Source organism: Squalius cephalus, assembly GCF_949319135.1.
Source record: "Squalius cephalus genome assembly, chromosome: 15".
Classification (NCBI taxonomy): domain Eukaryota; kingdom Metazoa; phylum Chordata; class Actinopteri; order Cypriniformes; family Leuciscidae; genus Squalius; species Squalius cephalus.
In genome coordinates, this window is record NC_137136.1 from 18,503,751 (window position 1) to 18,522,702 (window position 18,952).

Sequence of the window (18,952 nt, forward strand, 5' to 3'; positions counted from 1 at the left end):
TGTTAAAAGCACACAGACGTGGCATTAGTTGCAAAATCCGAGTAGTTGAATACACTATTGTCAAGTGAAATGTTCAATAAAATGCACACTGTCTTACCATGCTATAGTATCCATGTTCAGATAATGATCAGATGAGTGCAATCCACAGAACTCTTTATCTCAAATGTATAGTAATCCACTGTTCAGAAAAATAAAATATAGTTGTTTTTCTTCCCTTTGCTTGTTTGCAGTTCTGTGTTGTTATGCGATAGAGTTGCATAACCGGACTGGAATGCAATCCACACTTAAACTCCACCCCTGCCCTGGGGAAAAAGGGAAAAGAAATCAGTGAATACCATTAACCTACATTAACTGTTTTTTACAAGCTATTAATATAGCAGATAATGGAAAACCATTTCTGGTTCCCTAAAGAACCTGAGGTTCTTAAAGAACAGATTTCTGTTAGTCTGCAGTACCTTTTAATAGTCCAAAGAACCTTTTTCCTCTACAAAGAACAATTTGTGCGGAAAAGTTATGTGAATGTTAATGGTCCTTGGAACCATACATGCCAAAAAAGCACCTGTATTTTTAATTGTATTTTTGGAATGTAAGGTTGGCCAGTTGCCCTCAGCAGATTTATTACATGTATCATTTTTCCATGCCATGTGATAAAGGCAATAGATATGCTAAATGGTTATACACTTTATTCAGGTAAGCAGATTGTTGTTAAACAGCATATGAACATGTCATCGTGTTTGTTGAGGTATGTTATATAGAAGGATTCCAAGATATTTGTTTTGTTTTGTTACTTCCCCCCTCCCCGGGTACTTTCCAAGATTTCTTTGAAGACACACTGTATTTTTTTACAGTCTATGAGACACACGCACACACACGTGACCAATATGAAAAAAAAGAAGGAAAAAGATCACGGGGGCAAATGTGTTTACCAACTCAGAATTTCACTCTAAATTCAGAATTTCACTCCAAATAATGTTAACAGAGCTTTTTGCAATACAGATTGTTTCAAAGCAACTTTACATTAATAACAGGAAAATAATGCAACAAAGTTTGTTTCGGCTGTACAGCAGATCTAGAAGAAAATAGTGTCATTGTCCAAGTTAAGTGTTGATTCATTTCTGTTGTAAAAACATTTATCTATACTGTACAGCAGCACTGGAGAAAACAGTGATGTCATCGTCCAGCTCAGTTCAGTTCTCATATAATGGTGTCAATGCAGGCAGATAAATAATATTGTTGAATATTAAGTGTTAAGTTTAATATAATTTGTTAAAAGAATCCCAGGTCATCGGACACGTAGGGTAGCCCTGCACCACTGCACGTTTCAGATGTACGGATGGCATCTGGCACACCCAGTGAGCTAAATGAGCACATAACTAACAGTAGGGTAAACAAGTAAGGACAGGAATGTGCTTGTGTAACCGTATGCTTCTGTCTGCGTTGTGTACTCAGTGCAAAAACGACAGGAGAGCGCCGGATTGGGTCTGCATAAGAGAATATATTTTGATAAACAGGCCGTCACGTCAGCTTCAGCTCAATCACACAGTGACACTCAGTTCAGGAGAAAGGCAGAAAAGACCGCTCAAAGATCAATAGAGCTGGTAAGTCCCGCCCATCCGTAAAACCCCAAGTGGACCTCTAGGTTGAAAAATCGTCAATGCAAGTGAATGGGAGAAAATAATTATTTTCTGATCCCGTTTGAATTGTGCCATGAATGTGAACATATGTTGTCTGTGAATTTTTTATATAATGTTTCATGTTACGAGTTTGACAGTATATGGTATGATTCTTCGGCTAGCAGTTGTGGAAAAGACATAACGAGAAAGACTACATGTCGCCTATGTGACGTCACCCTATAACACATTTTCCCTCCACTTGTCAAATCACGGTGCTAATGCTGCGATAATCTATGGAGACAGATCGAGATGCCTGTGTGTTTTGTACCCAAATGTCACCATTCAAACCAAATGGGCTGTTCTTTCTTCAGATTCCCGTCTGATGTAAATATCAAACGTGTCGAAAGCAGCGAAGAGTTGTAGTCCACAAAGTGCTCTCACACAAAGTCTAACCGTATCAAACTTCTGCCAGCTAAATTGTAGCATTCTTTACACGAAAAATTATATAAAAAAATTCACAGACAACATATGTTCACATTCATGGCAAAATTCAAACGGGGCCAGAAAATAATTATTTTCTCCCATTCACTTGCATTGACGATTTTTCAACCTAGAGGTCCAGTGGGGTTAGCGGAAGGGGCGGGACTTACCAGCTCTATACAGCGGATATAGCTGCCTGGACCGAACCACTTTGTTGTAAAGAGGAGGAGGGGAAACGGTCGAACCATCACCTCTTTACAGACCCTTTTTAATGAATTTGATGAATATAAACACTTGTTTAAATAATAGTAGAACAGCCTTAAATGTATAATAACAGAAAAATCTTGTGAAATAAATAAAACCATTTGAACCTCGTTATACTTGTTTGAAAATGGTTTAGACGGCATGCTATAGAGACACTGATGAATTTCTGTGATAACTGTAAAAGATGAACAGAGAGTGCTGGCCTCTGTGTTATTTCAAAGTTGATAGCAGATTAATTAACTTCAAGAAAAAAAAATTACAAACATTACATTATTTATGTCATATGTTCGATATTAGCAGTTATTGTGGCTAAAGGGTCACTGGCAAAAACAATCAGAATTAGGATGAATTAAAATCCTCCTCACATAATCTTGTCTTAGCTTGAAACACAGCTGAGTGTGATATAAAATGTCCACGGTCCTTGAGCAATAAAATCTGCTATCTGAAATTCTGGCTACGCAAGACTATGAGACAATCATCTTGGCTGCGTTCCAGTCCACTTTTAGACATGCACTTGCGAACTTCCCTAAGCACTTCCTTAGGAATCCCTGCGGCCATTTGCGGCCCTGCGGAAGTGCGTTCCACTTCGTGAAGTGGACGAGGGAAGTTTATATGGACAGATTACCACAATGCATATACCACAATGCAACACGATTGTGACGTCAACGCATATTACGTTTAAATTACCCCACCACAAACAACTCTATGATATATTATTACATTTTTTAAAATTAAACAACTCAAACATACCTATATACATATAGAATGCTGCATTAAACAATTTCGTAAGGGAAAAAAAAGTTCCAATTTAGCCCATTGCAAAGGTTCTGCCAGTAGTGGGCACTCATGCGACGCAAGCAATGACGTGCATCCAAGTGAACAAGACGGAGGGAGTTAGCGAGTGGACTCATTACAATTTTGGACTGGAACGCAGCCCTCGTCTCAGGCTCTTGAGTGTTACACGTCTGTTTGTTTTTGGACTTCCGTGTTCATGTTGTTCAGGCTACGTCTACATTAATCCGGATACATTTGAAAACGGCGTTTTCGTTTAAAAACGACACTAATATTAAGGTTGGATGGTTTCGTTCCGTCAACATTAGCGTTTTCAGACGTTTCAGTGTGGATGAGAAACTTTTTGCGTAAAACCTCACTGAGATGATACAGATGGAAAAATAAATAATGAAGTTATCGCAATTCTTCTGACAATTTTATTTAGCAAAATATCTCACCATTCACTGATGCGGTCCAGGTCGCGCACAGTCACCATATGTTTGGGCTAAAACGCTAAAACTGCTCTCATGTATTGCCGCAGGACAGCAAATGTGAGTAAATTGTGTCAACTTTGCTGGAACTGTGATATGAAGAGTGTGCAATGTAGAATATTTTTAGCAACAGTGTGAAAGTGAATAGCACATAATAACAGGAACAATACTGGAATAAACATGAATATCTATTGGTACAATATGCGTCACATGACAAGATAATTTACATCATCGTTTTTAAATACCACCGGTTCCACAGTCCACGACGCGAAGACTGCGTTTTCAAATTTATCCGCTTTGGAGAGCGTTTTCCAAAAGCTACATTTTCGTTGACTTAAAACGGCGTCTCAGTGTGGACAGAAGGCCAAAACGGAAAGAAAAATATACGTTTTCAAGCTAAAACGTATTAGTGTGGACATGGCCTCAGTTTCCCGCCACTCCTTGTTTCCATGTTCACCATCTTCGTTAGTTAATTTGGTTCAGCTGTGTTGTGTTAGTCAGTTCTCATCCTCTCCTGTTTGTCACTATGGTTACAAATTGATTTGAGTACTGTGTTCAGGTGTGTCTTGACCATTATCTCGTTTGCCTGTGCATTTAAGTCCTCTGTTTCAATCAGTCCCTTGTCTTGCATTATTTCAGTTCTCAGTGTTATGTGGTTGTATGTTTCCTTGTTAAAGTATTGAATTAAAGTCTCCAAGAGCATCTCCTTCATTGTGCGCTTGATTACAGCCACCTAATCTGTAACAGAATGCAAGAACAAAATAAAAACCCAACAACAAAGATGGCTGAAGACAGACTCCTCACAATCCAGCAGAACGGACAGCCTTTTGAGCGGTACGTGGAGGTTTTCCTGAATGCTTTTGGACTTCCTTCCATGTTCATGTTCAGTTTCCCACCACTTCTTGTTTCCATGTTCACCGTCTTCATTAGGTAACAATGAAAAGCTTTAAAAAAAAAGCTGCTTGATGCGTGTTCTGAGTAGAAGGAATAGAGTGCAACTGTCCCTTTTTCTATTACTTTTTCCAATAGGGATTAAAAAAAAAAAGTTGTCTTTGTTAAAGAGTTATAAACCATGAAGCAAGCCAATCAGCTAAGAGGTGAATCACAACACTAAACTTTGATTAGAAGCAAAGAAAGTTTTTGAAAACCAGACAAAAAGACAAAGGTACAAGGCTGTGCACTTAACGGCCTTAGTGAGGGAAAGAACTACAATCCCATTAAGCACTGCAAACAGCATGATCGAATTACAAATTAAGGATAAATATAAAACTAGCTCTATACCCTCTACAGGGTGCTGGAGGGTTCATGGGAGTTTGCCCAACCAGTCCACATGTGTTTTGTGGATTTGGAGAAGGCATTCGACTGTGTCCCTCGTGGCGTCCTGTGCGGGTGCTCCGGGAGTATGGGGTCCGGGGTCCTTTACTAAGGGCTGTCCGGTCCCTGTACGACCGAAGCAGGAGCTTGGTTCGCATTGCCGGCAGTAAGTCAGACTTGTTCCCGGTGCATGTTGGACTCCGGCAGGGCTGCCCTTTGTCGCCGGTTCTGTTCATAATTTTTATGGACAGAATTTCTAGGCGCAGCCAGGGGCCGGAGGGTGTCAGGTTTGGTGACAACACGATTTCATCTCTGCTCTTTGCAGATGATGTTGTCGTGCTGGCCCCATCAGACCAGGACCTTCAGCATGCACTGGGACGGTTTGCAGCCGAGTGTGAAGCGGCTGGGATGAGAATCAGCACCTCCAAATCCGAGGCCATGGTCCTCAGTCGGAAAAGGGTGGCTTGCCCACTTCAGGTTGGTGGAGAGTTCCGGGAGATTGACAGACGGATCGGTGCAGCTTCTGCAGTAATGCGGTCGATGTACCGGTCTGTCGTGGTGAAGAAAGGTCGTCTCGATTTCGTGGTCGTCTCGATTTACCGGTCAATCTACATTCCTACTCTCACCTATGGTCATGAGCTTTGGGTCATGACCGAAAGGACAAGATCCCGGATACAGGCGGCCGAAATGATCTTTCTCCGAAAGGGGGGCTGGGCGATCCCTTAGAGATAGGGTGAGAAGCTCGGTCACTCGGGAGGAGCTCAGAGTAGAGCCGCTGCTCCTCCACATCGAGAGGGGTCAGCTGAGGTGGCTCGGGCATCTGTTCCGGATGCCTCCTGGACGCCTTCACTGGGAGGAGACCCCGGGGAAGACCTAGGACACGCTGGAGAGACTATGTCTCCCGGCTGGCCTGGGAACACCTCGGTGTCCCCCCGGAAGAGCTGGAGGAAGTGTCTAGGGAGAGGGAAGTCTGGGCATCTCTGCTTAGACTGCTGCCCCCGCGACCCGGCCCCGGATAAGTGGAAGAAGATGGATGGATGGATGGATAAAACTACTCATTTACAAATGTAGATATATATATACAGTACAGGCCAAAAGTTTGGACACATTACTATTTTTAATGTTTTTGAAAGAAGTTTCTTCTGCTCATCAAGCCTGCATTTATTTGATCAAAAATACAGAAAAAAATGTAATATTGTGATATATTATTACAATTTAAAATAATTGGTTTTCAATTTATTATACTTTAAATTTTCATTTATTTCGGTGATGCAAAGCTGAATTTTCAGGATCATTACTCCAGTCTATCAAATGATCCTTTAGAAATCATTCTAATATGATGATTCATTATCAAAGTTGGAAACAGTTCTGCTGCTTAATATTTTTTCATAACCTGTGATACTTTTTTAGGATACTTTGATGAATAAAAAAAAAAAAAAAAGAAAAAAGAAAAGAAAAAAAAAGAAGCAAATGTTTTCAAGATAGAAATCTTTTATAACAACAATATACACTACTGGACAGTAATTTGGGGTCAGTAATTTTTTTCTTTATTTTTTTTTAAATAAATCAATAATTTTATTCAGCAAGGATGTGTTAAATTGATAAAAAGTGATAATAAAGAAGATTTATATTTAAAAAAAAAATTTATTATTTTGAATAAATGCAGTTCTTTTTAACCTTTTATTCATCAAATATATTAGGCAGCAGAACTGTTTCCAACACTCATAATAAATCAGAACATTAGAATGATTTCTAAAGGATCATGTGATTGACTGGATGTCACATGTGACACTGAAGACTGGAGTAATGATCCTGAAAATTCAGCTTTGCATCACCGAAATAAATGATAATTTGAGGTATAATAAATTGAAAACCAATTATTTTAAATTGTAATAATATATCACAATATTACATTTTTTTCTGTATTTTTGATCAAATAAATGCAGGCTTGATGAGCAGAAGAAACTTCTTTCAAAAACATTAAAAATAGTAATGTGTCCAAACTTTTGGCCTGTACTGTATATATATATATATATATATATATATATATAATATATATATATATATATATAGTTTATTGCAAAATATGCATTTATACAAACATTTAATTATTTTAAGAAGTTATAGAGACCAACTCGATGTCATTCGCAGTGCTTAACGGGAGAGGGTGGAGCTAAAGAGCTATTTTGCTTTTGTTACTCTCTGATTGGTGTAATTTAGTTTTGTAATGTAGTTTTTCACCAGAAATGCCACCATTTTAAAAAATAACGGGCCTGATGGCTTCAACAGAAGCAAATACCATTGATTAACAACCCTGTAGCTCACAGTAGGTTTGTGCTTGAAGTTTTCATAAGTTATCATTCAAAATCCATTTTCCAGTGGTGAAAATGAATGGAATTATTACTTAGATTTTATTGACAGAAATCAAAAAGTTGATATGACCCTTCAGCAATAGAAGCTTTGCAAATATCAATATATATAATATAATATAATATAATATAATATAATATAATATAATATAATATAATATAAATTCATAAGAGGCTATAATGCTTTCAGCTTTTTCAAAATCTAAAAAATGTGTACTATCAGACAAACTTTTACCATTATTTATCGTATTACTCCACACAATATGACATACCGGTATTAAAATGCAACCATATTATAACAAAATAAGCTATAATATTCACTATAACAGGGTAAATGCAGGTTTTATACAGTTAGATTTAAGACTTTTTTAAAACCAAAAACCAAGTAAAGAAAATGTAAGGAATGAAGTGAAGGGAACACAACATGTCAATATGTTCTCTATAAATGTTACTGTCTAGACAAAATGAGTTGTATTTAGTAACACTTCAAGGTTTCAAAATACAACTTGCACTGATCTCAATTACTAATTTTAACCCATGTGGTGGCAGGCAGATGAAGACAAAGACGAATAAAGTGCCAATACAAGGTTTAATATAATAATCCAAACAGGTAGAGATTCAAAGGTAGCAGTATTCACACACACATAACTGAAACGAGACCGGACAGACTCAAAGGAACCCAACTTAAATATGAAAGATGCACACACCTGAACAGAATGACAAATCATAGGCAACCATGACAACCAAGGGTTAGTAGCGGGAGCTGATATGAAGGAAAACAGGAACTACTGAAAACAAACTAAAAGTCTATGAAAACTACATACAGTAAGACGACACTAAACAAGAAAACTGAATGTCTGTTACACTAATTCATCCCCAAAAAAAATTAAGGTGTGAATATTATTGATGTAGGCTACTCAGTATTTTTGTCTTGTTTTCAAGTGCAAAATGTCAAGATACATTTACTTGTTTTGCAATTGTCTTGTTTTCTGTGAAATGTATTATTTTTATTATTTTTATGATTAAAACAAAACCAATTATCTACTCGAATTCAAGGGAAAACAAGTTTCCATACCCCATTGACAGATATTTGTTTTTGTTTTAAGTGTAAACTTAATTTTGTTTAAACTTCATTTCAATATTTTGCATCTCAAGCAAATGTATCTTGATTTAATGATGTTTAAATATTTGTATTAGAAAACAAGACAAAAATGCTTAGATACTGGGAAATAGAAAAATACTAATATAGGCCTATTCATTTTTTGCTGTGCATGCAACATGTAATAGAAGTCAAGGACTTTATGAATTTAAGATTTCTGCTCTGATTTAAGACCTTAATTTGTAGATGATGGGTGAATTAAAGGGGTGGTTGCATGATTAGAATTTCACTTTTTTAACTTTAGTTAGTGTGTAATGTTGCTGTTTGAGCATAAACAACATCTGCAAAGTTACAACGCTCAAATGTCAAAGGGAGATATTTGCTTTTAAAGAAATCACAAATGGCTGGAAGGGACTACACGACATTCCTCCACGACACACTCTGGGGACATCAAAGACTTATTTTACATCTTGTGAAAGGGGCATTATACCACCCCTTTAAGACTTATAAAGACCTTTTTAAAACCTGCAAAAACCCTTACCTTCCTTGTAGTGAGAATGCTACTTTAGATAGCATGGCACACAGCAACAACCAATTCAATTCTTTCTGCAATGCCTATACTAAAACGGAGTGTTTTTATTCACATAAGAGTAAATTGCTGGTTATGCCTTCATGATAACATGATAACATCACTTTCTCTGTTAATTAAAACTGTGTTAATTAATGTGGATTAAATTATAGTAATGTATTAAATGTATTTTTAGAACCTCACATGTCCTTGTGACAATGCATTTAGCACAGGGGTGGGCAACTCTTTGCCTCGAGAATCACTTTCCCGCAGAGTTTAGCTCCAACCCTAATCAATCACACCTGAACAAGCTAATCAATGTCTTCAGGATTACTAGGGACGAAAACTGAAAAATGCTGCCTTCAGACGATGCATTCCAAGGTAGGAAGGCATCAAGGCACGTACAAATCCAATGTAAGCTTCACTTCCTGTCTCCTAAGATACCTTCATCTGATCGATTTTTGAAGGCGGCATAGATGTATCCTTCGCTGCCTTTGATATCACACAATCCAGTGCTTTCTATTCTGTGACAGCTAAAAAATAAAGATGGCATCTGAAAGTTGCGGTTGGTGGTCAGTTTGTGTAAATGTATGTTTTTGACTAATGTTTTCCGCTTTTGATGTCATTTCTAGCGAGAAATTACTATTGTGGTAATTAAATATTCACTTAGTCATCACCAAAGCTCACTCTATTTTGCTCATTAAACGCTGCCTCAGAAGTCTCTCCGAAATCAGTTTCGTAAGTTTCACTGCCAGTGTTTTTGCCTGATAGGGCAGCGAGGCAAGTCTTGAAAGCTACAGTCAGTTAAGTTTGATGGAGGGTTGATACCAAACTCTTCAGGAAAGTGCATCTTTTGCTGCCAATCATATTCAGATCTGAATCAATTCTGGTATACAACATTCAGTTTATTTAACAACCATTGAGCCACTTCACACGTACAATTACATTTGTGCAATGCATTGCCAAAGTCAGTTACAACTGACTTTCATGCCAACTTTGTCTGTAAACCCAAAGGTGTCCTTAGACGCATTCACAAACAGCCCAACATCGATTTCCCCCTCAATGATCCTTCAACTGCCAATAGTGATTCACTCACTGTCTGACAGTTAAATACAGTGAAAGTGTTGGTGTGCAGCACCAAAACAGAAGGGCCTTGTAGCTGAATTTGGATTCAAATACTACACTTACTATTTCAAACATATTTAGTCATATGGCAAGAGCAGTATACTAGAATATCTCACTGTGAATGAGATGCATTAATTTTCAGAGTCACAGAGACATGTGGCATAATTTCCAACCAGCAGCACCAGGCCAGAAGTCTCCAACGGATGCCGGCATTTGTTTGTCCCTGAATGCTGTTCATAATTTTTCTACAGATTGTTTAAAGACTCCCATGCCCCAGGCAACGCAACACAAAAACACTATTCAGAACTAATAAGCAGGGCCAATGGAAAAGAAAAAAACCCTAAAGCATAGCCCACATCCACAATGGATTCCTTTAGGTCTGGAAATGGAAAAAAAAAAAAAAAAAGAGAGGAGGGGAGCTGGGTGGAAGGAAACTCAGCCAGAACAGACAACCTAGACAGGCCAAGATTGCTTTTCACAGGAAAAGTGTTGCAATTTTAGGTATTGTGTTTAGGGTAAAATGTTCAGTGTCATTCTGTTTGAGATTCAATGCTGTTATTAGCAAAGACAAAGTAATTAAAGGCTGTAAAACTGCTAATAAACATTGGTTTGATTTCAACCACAAATTCTTCCAAAAATGAATGATAAAAAACAAAACAAAATCATCATTAAATATAGCACATAGCAACTTAAATTATTGCCCACTCTGTAAACCCTATCGCTCAAAATAAGTAATTGGTTTGAGTAGGACAAACTTAAATTAAACTAATTAGTTCAGTCAAATTAACTTTTATGAGTATTTAGCACTTTCTTTTTCTTTCAAGTTCACAGAACTTATATATTTTAAGTAAACTGAACTGTTTCATTGTTTTGAGTTTTATGCAATTATTTCTTTTAATTTAGACGAACTGAAGTTTAACTGAAACTGGGATTTCTATTTCCTAGCATGTTTTGCCCATGGCAGTCGAAAGGGAGAGTAAATGCTGAAATTAAGTGCAATATAATGTTGTTGTTTTTTTTTCGTGCAAAATTAATTAGTTAAGTGGGAGATTTAGTAGTGATTAATGTTTTGTCATGCTAATTTAGAAGAATTTCTGTTAATGCTGATTTTAGAAAAGTTACAGTCATGGTGACAGGTTTGAGAGCAAGTATGTTAATGCTTTACTTTGCTGCACTCATACAGCAAGTGCTAGGCCTATACCATGCTATTGTTATGTTACCAAATTAACAAGTTAGTATTTATTGAACTAGCTTGTTATAAGTTTATAATAACAAAAATGTTCACATTGAGAATACATGAACATTTTAAGTTAAATGCATGGATTATACTCAAACATTTCAAGTTAAGAACAAGTAAAATGTATGAGTACAAAATAAACTTAAAGGGGTCATATAATGCCATTTTTGTACAAGCTACTATGATTCTTTAGGGTCTAAATTAAAAGTTTGTAATATACTTTAATTAAAAATTATCATTAGTATTGTAAGAAAACACTAATTTTACCTGGTCAAAAACAGCTCTGTTTTCAGCACGCCGTTTAAGTGCATGTGTCTTTAAAGTCCAACTGAAATCAAAATTATGTTAGTTTTTAGCTAACCCTATTTACTTTGTTAGCACATATTACTAGTCTTGTGGTGAACAATTAATCCGTGCAAGTTAATACACAGAAAAAAATTGGGGGGTATAGATAAAAAGTATAGATAAAAGCCCGCCCGCACTTACAATTGATTGGTTGGGCCCTTACATGCGCTTCGTGAGGCACACTAGCATAACTAGCACACACACGCAAGGTCTCTCGCTCCCTCTCTCTACACGTTCTTCCCCCGGTAGACGTAGAATCCACGGCTAGATCAATGAGAAGTCCTATTACAACGACCATCATTTGAAGTGTCACACAGTTCTGAAATTATCGTACATTATAGGATTTTTTCCATTTTTGATCGTACATTGTACAGAGGTTAAACTTATCGTACAAATACGATAATTATCGTACATCTGGCAACACTGGACAGCTCGCTCACGAGCGAGGGCTGTTGCTGTCAATCACAAATCGTGGGAGGGGCGTCCGACCGTGTGACGTCACACGGTCGAACGGCTTGATTAGAGACAGGGGAAAACATATAAGGAGATTAAAAAAAAAACACTGGATGGATTTTTATCATTTTATGATGGTTGTGTACAGGCACTGCCAACACACATTTCAGTACAATCAACTTGTAAAAGTGCATGTACCATTATATGACCCCTTTAAACTTTAAATTTTTCAACTTAAATATTTTAAGGCAATTTTATTTTAAATTTATTCTTATTATTCTTATTATTAATTATTATTACAATTTAGCAGTGCTGGAGTGTGTTACGTCCTAGGGTGTAATTTTATTTGATATTTTAGTATGTTATGTGTATCAGGCCACTAGTAGTGGTCGTTTCTCTGCCCTCTTCTGTGCAGGTAAAATCAGGTGAGGGTGCTCACCTCTGCTGATGACTGCTCGGTTGGGATTGGTCTTCAAGGAAAGAAGAGTATAAAGCCTCACTGATCTCCACTGAAAGGAGGCTTATTTTTCTGCTGGTTGGATTTGTTTGTTGTTTCTGTTTCTGCTGCTGCTGTTCAGTTGTGATTTATTTCAAAACTTACCCATTTTATTTATTTTTGTTGTTAAAAGCTTGTATAAATAATCTTACGTTGATGTAGACAATTTTTGTTGCTGAACCAAACTGTTAAACTGTTTATCTGATGTTTCTCTTTAAATATTGTATATAGAACAAACTTGGAAGTTCTAGGGAGAGGGTGTCATTTTTATTTTTGTAATGCTATGCTTTTCTCCTGTTTAAAGTAGAGAGGGAGTCAGGGAACTATTTTGTTGTTTCTTTCCTTTTTCTTTCCTTAAGGTATAAGTGTAGGGTCTCAATAGTTAGAGGTATTTTGTTTATTTATTTATTTATTTTTTTGGCTTTTCCCACTCCTGAAGTTATTTAACATTTCCTATACTTGTATTACACCAATAAACCTTGTTGTACCACATTTCTGTTGGTTTTGGTATGTAACTTTTGGAGCCAAACATTTATTTTGTTAATATTTTAGTTAACATTAATTGCTTCCCCTATCCTAGACTGGGTGGAATGTAAAAAGTGATAACAGAAAAATTTCAGAACGGGGGTGAATGTCAGTACCAGTATTTCCTGACCATATTGTATTGTTTGTACATTGCATACAGTAGGCTATATTCTACTCTACTCTACTCTACACTACATAAAAGTCACTCATGCAACATATTGCAAAGAGACTATGTAATTGAACTGAGTTGACAAAGTTTTTACTGTAATAAAACTATATTTATATAACTAGCTTGCAGCTAAGGAAATCAAGATATCTTTTCTTTATTCTTACTATAACCAAAAGTGTTTCTGCGACACTCCTTATTATCCTGACCTCGGGATGTTGGATGAGATACAGCGCAGGTGTGACCAGGGCCGTGACACGTGAATGTTAGGTTGTCATGGAAATGATCAAAATAAAACTCTTTAAAATAAAAAAGATTAAATATTTTATTTTACTTGCATATTATGTGTCCATTAACCGACTTCAGAGAATCAATTTTATTTGTCATTTCCAAACATAGTGGACTCCCTATTTTTACACTGTCCATTATTCATTCTATCGTCTTTCAAGAATCTTAAAATATAAAGAATATTCTAAGAATATTGATTATAAAGATATCCTGTCATTAGCCTAAATGATGTGGTGTTTTCTAGAATGTTCCAAAAAATATCATGTGAGAGTGCAGCAGTGGTGCAGCAGTCCATGCATGGAAACTTGATAAAGCTGTTGCAAACATGGATATGGATGGTAGTGGGCACATTTTGTTGTTCAGAATTGAATTTGAATTTTAAAATAGTAAAATATTAGTAAAGTAAAACAAATTAGTAAAGCTTTTTTTTTTTTTTTTTTTTAATAAGCCTGTCTGTGTGGTTTCTAATGCACTGTGCTATTATAATGCTGTTAGGACATTTAAAGTGTGCTTTTGTGTGAATTTGTCTAAAGTTACAGATTGCTTTTACCTGCCAATTTAAAAAAAAAAAAGAAAAAAGATTTAGTTGGTAAGATTACTGTTGTTATTTTATCTAATTAGAATATATGTCTAAATAAGGACCATCTTTGTATGTTCACTAGGGGTGCACATTAGTACACAAAGTTATAGTTCACACAAAACAAAACAAATTACATTATGTCGTGCTCTCCCTCAAGTCATTTTAAAACTGTTTGACTGACTGTCTTCTGTGGGAAAAACATATTTATTTATTATTATATCTTTTTTTAACTAAAAAGAAATTCTCTCAGTGTAAGTCAGTGGGCATTAAATAATAAATTAACTTAATTCTCAAAATATCATCTTTTGTGTAAGATGATATTTAGACAAAAAATTATATAGGTTTGGAACAACATGGGCATGGGAATTTTATCATCATGGTGAAATGATATACTTTGGTATAATTTTGCCATTATGAAATATGTTGGGGTGTGATTTAGACATTATTTAGACATATTTGAGCATGTAACCCAACCCCACACCTAAATCTAACCATATGTGTATTATATAATATGAAACAAAGGATAAAACAGGCAGATAAATCTACAGTCATGTAAGAATTGATAAATTAGGAAATTCCAGACAGTCTGTTTTGGGGGTGACCAGGCCCTGAGAGAACAAAAGGACCTCTCTGGAGATTAGCATTTGAACTGGCTCTCATGCACCATCGAGACGAAAGTCTCACCCCCGAGTCATCTAATCTACATCTCCTTCCCTCTCCCTTCACCCCCTCTCTCTCATGCTCAGGTGACTACCTGATTTCACCCAGGAAAATGTATAGTTTAATGTGAATGATTATCACAGAGTATATTCATGTTTGGTATCGTTTAAAATGTCACAGTGTGACTGGTACAATTCTCTCATCTCAGAATAAGTCAAACACAAGGTAATAAGGGTTTTGAAGGTTTATGGATAACTAGCATACAAGGAGGGGTTGGTCTCTCAAGCAAATGGTCACACCCCCCCAAGAGGTGCTACAGTGTACCTCCGAATGCAAATTGACTATTGTTAGCACATGTTTACATGTGAAAGAGGTCTGGCTATTTAATGGAGTACAGCAGAGAGTTCGGGGCCTTTTCTGTATTTCAGATCGGTCCGTGAGGCTGAGAGATATAGATCTCTCAGCCTCACGTATTTCTTAATGTTGGGTTTGCATCTTCTCTCTATTCCAGAGCATTTGATGTTTTGTATCGATTATCTTTGAATTGATTATGAAATTGGCATGATACATTTACCTGACATAATAAATTGTTACATTTGATTATTCTAACTGACTTTGATATTATTTCCATTGAAGAGTTAAACGGAATAGTCAAACATTCACTCATGATTAATGATCCACAGATATCATTAAAACCTTTTCATTTATGGAGTCAGATGAAATAAACGAGTAAATATATGATTAATATATTGCATTTAACCAACCAATACTTCGCATGAGAAAAGGACAGTAACACGTGATACCTTCCCCGTGTATTGGCGAACCGGCATATTGGACCAATTTCACGGGCCTTACAGTCACAATTAATTCCAAAAGTACAAATATTCCAAGTGTTCCAAGGCCAAATTATTCATTTGTGTGAGGAACAGACCCAAAAGCAATCACCGCCAATCGCCGTAAAGCTCAGATCCTGTGTACACATTCAAACATAGCATCACAGCGTGATGTCAGATTTTACTGTGAAATGCCAGTGTCTCTTGTGTGTCTTGTGATCGATTGCATCACAAACTTATATTTCCCCTTTGCTGTGTATACAACAATGGGCCTCAATACACTACCCAAGTGAAACAAACCTATCCCTATGTTTTGATGTTCTGGCACTGAAAATGGCTGGGGCTCTCCAGGGGACAACAAACTACCTCAGTACACTCTTAAAGGGATACTCCACCGTTTTTTCATATTAAACTATGCTATTCCCTTAACTAAGACGAGTTGATACATACCTCTCTCGTCTCAGTGCGTGCACTAAATCGCTCTGTCTTGCGGCGAAACTTTGTTAGCCCAGTTCATTCAATATGTGCCAAGCAGAGAAGCTACCAAACACCTCCACGTTTTCCCTATTTAAATACAGTTACTCGCGTAGTGTAACTCGACCTAGGACGGTGACACAAAACAAAACATTGCGCTTTTCTAAGCGTGTAAAATGGATAACTATATTGTATGGCGGAATACCATAGCAAGTGCCTGGATGCACTTCGACTTCGGCGCAGTAATATCTTCACTAGAGGGAGCGGGGGCCGGTGAGAGGATTTTTCACGAGTGAAGATATTACTGCACCAAAGTCGAAGTGCTTCCAAGCACTTGCTATGGTATTCCGCCATACAATATAGTTATCCATTTTACACTCTTAGAAAAGCGCAATGTTTTGTTTTGTGTCACCGTATAACCAATAACCATTGTTAAAACACTCTTATTCTTGTCAATAAAAAATGGCCATGGCTTGCTCAGATGTTTTCATGTACAGTACAGCACTATAAGAGGCTAAAATGAATTATAAGACCAAATTATAAGTAAAAAGCATAATATTAATAAATAATATATTAAAGTCAGCATGAAACGGAAGTTGTGATAGTCTTTTCTTACCTATTGTGAAATATTGCCCCACAGCCAATTCTACAGTAGCCTGGTTCTACCAGACTCTCGTACATTTCATTTGTACAGAGCAGTCTATGGTACAGAGAGTCTGGCCACTCTTCATTGACAAGCGTTAATTTCCTTGAAGACGGGTACTCTACTGAAGTTTAAAACTATTGGATCTGCCCAGAGCCACTCTGGATCTGCCATAACCAATCGCTAGCGTTTGGTCATGACGTAACCCTACAACTCAAACTAGTGCACGACCTCAACGTCATCGTTCTCAGCCACTCCCTCTGTTCGCTGATTGGACTGGTAAAAATTTGGTCGGAGAAAACCCACAAATATAGAGAGCCTAAGTCCCGCCCCTCCGCTTCCGGCTCATGGGACCTTATTTCAGAAAAAATATGTATGGAAGTCAATGGCGAGAGATAACTTATCTTTTTATTCCGTCTGAACTGTGCCCTGAACTACACATATGATGTTTGTCAATTTAAAAGGTAATTATTAAAGTCAAGAAAGTCGCAGTTTGTCATAAAACAGAAGAGTAACGTTTAGTTTTATGTGAAAATCGCTCAATGAACTACATCTCTCGTCTCGCACTATGTACGTCACAAGATCCGTTGCTCGTATGTGTGTATTCTGGCTCAAAACACTCAGGCATGACGGCGTAACGTTACGATTATAATGTAAGACTATAGAAAAAATGACAGACGTTTGCTTCAGTAAAGTTAGCTTCATTCATTGAGAGAAAAGGTATGACGTCACATGTGCGCCTTTTGGGTTTGTAGTGTTTGTAATTACGTATTTTCACAGTCTTATACCTCAGCAGTTTTACATCAAGCTGCGACTTTCTTGACTTTAAAATGTATCTTTTAAATTGACAAACATCATATGTGTAAATCAGGGCACAATTCAAACAAGATCAAAATATTTGTTGTCTCTCGCCATTGACTACCATACAATATTTTTCCGAAATAAGGTCCCATGGTGGTCGACCGGAAGGGGAGGGACTTAGGCTCTCTATACCGCAAACCCAGACGGAGTACTGAAGGAAAATGAAAATTGAGCGGAAGTACGAGGGCGGAGTCAGGCTAATTCTACTTCTACAGGGCTGATTTCGTACACAATGCTATGCTACAAAAAATTCTAACCCCTAAACCTACCCAATTCGGTTGTTAAGTCTGACGTCACGCGGCTCTCGTGGGTCCAAGCGCTTCTCCGACCGCACCAAAACAATGGAGGAACTTGTACATTTATTTACGATCACGTCCTTCTTACGTTACCCTCGGCGGTCAAAAAGGATTTAAACTACTTTAAATCCAACAGAGTGCAGGTGGCATAATTAAGGACAGAGTCCAGGCATCAATGAAAAAATAAGGTTTATGAGGTTGAGGTGAGTAAGCTAGCATCCATGTTCTTGATGAGGAATTTTAAAAAACTGCTATAACTGTGGATGTAACTGAACGAAGATTAAAAATTAAATATGTGACAGCCAGGTTTTAGAGGGTTAGCAGCACCAACTGACGCCAAAGTTTCTTTATTTGTTTAATATTTGTAACTTACGTTATCAACTGCAGCCATTTCCTCTTGTCTTTCTCGTCACAGGGAAAAGTAAAATGACTGTTGACAGTCACTTGTTCTTTTAAACTCGGATCTATTTAAACAACACGGGACGCAGCACTGCTGTGTGGTAAAACCATAGTAAAACTCATGCAAAAGCAGTAGAAAGGCGACGGCCTTAGGACCCGGAAACAGCAGTGGTTACGTCACAACTTAACAACCGAATAAAAAAAGGTATATTAAACTTGTTCACGCCTCATTTTGGAGTTAAATGGCTTCTCAAAAAAGAAAAAAATGTCTATCCAGAACTGATTTGATCATTTAGCCTGATCTCATTTTTAATACGGATGTAACATTTACAAAACGTTAATTTTTGTATATAGATGCTGAAACGTACAATATGGATGTATTGACAACATTTAAAAAACATTACGCATTTACAGCTTAAAAAAAAACTTTAAATATTTACAAATCTTTGACTAGTCGCTGACGTTAATGAACAAATACATAATGTAGGTTGCTTCTACATAACAGGCTAATGTGTCTGCCATGTTATTTTTAAAGGGGTGGTATAATGCCCTTTTCACAAGATGTCAAATACATCTCTGATGTCCCCAGAGTGTGTGTGTGA

At 37.0% G+C, this 18,952-nt stretch overlaps 1 long non-coding RNA gene across 2 annotated transcripts in view; it reads right to left on the reverse strand.

Annotated features, from left to right (window-relative positions):
• Positions 1–18,952, reverse strand: part of LOC307172706 — a 118,317-nt gene that overhangs the window by 59,771 nt on the left and 39,594 nt on the right. For both annotated transcript variants that reach the window (XR_013823749.1, XR_013823750.1), the window contains one exon: positions 98–302. This is a non-coding gene — a long non-coding RNA (uncharacterized lncRNA). Of the gene's footprint in view, positions 1–97; positions 303–18,952 lie in introns of those variants that run through there.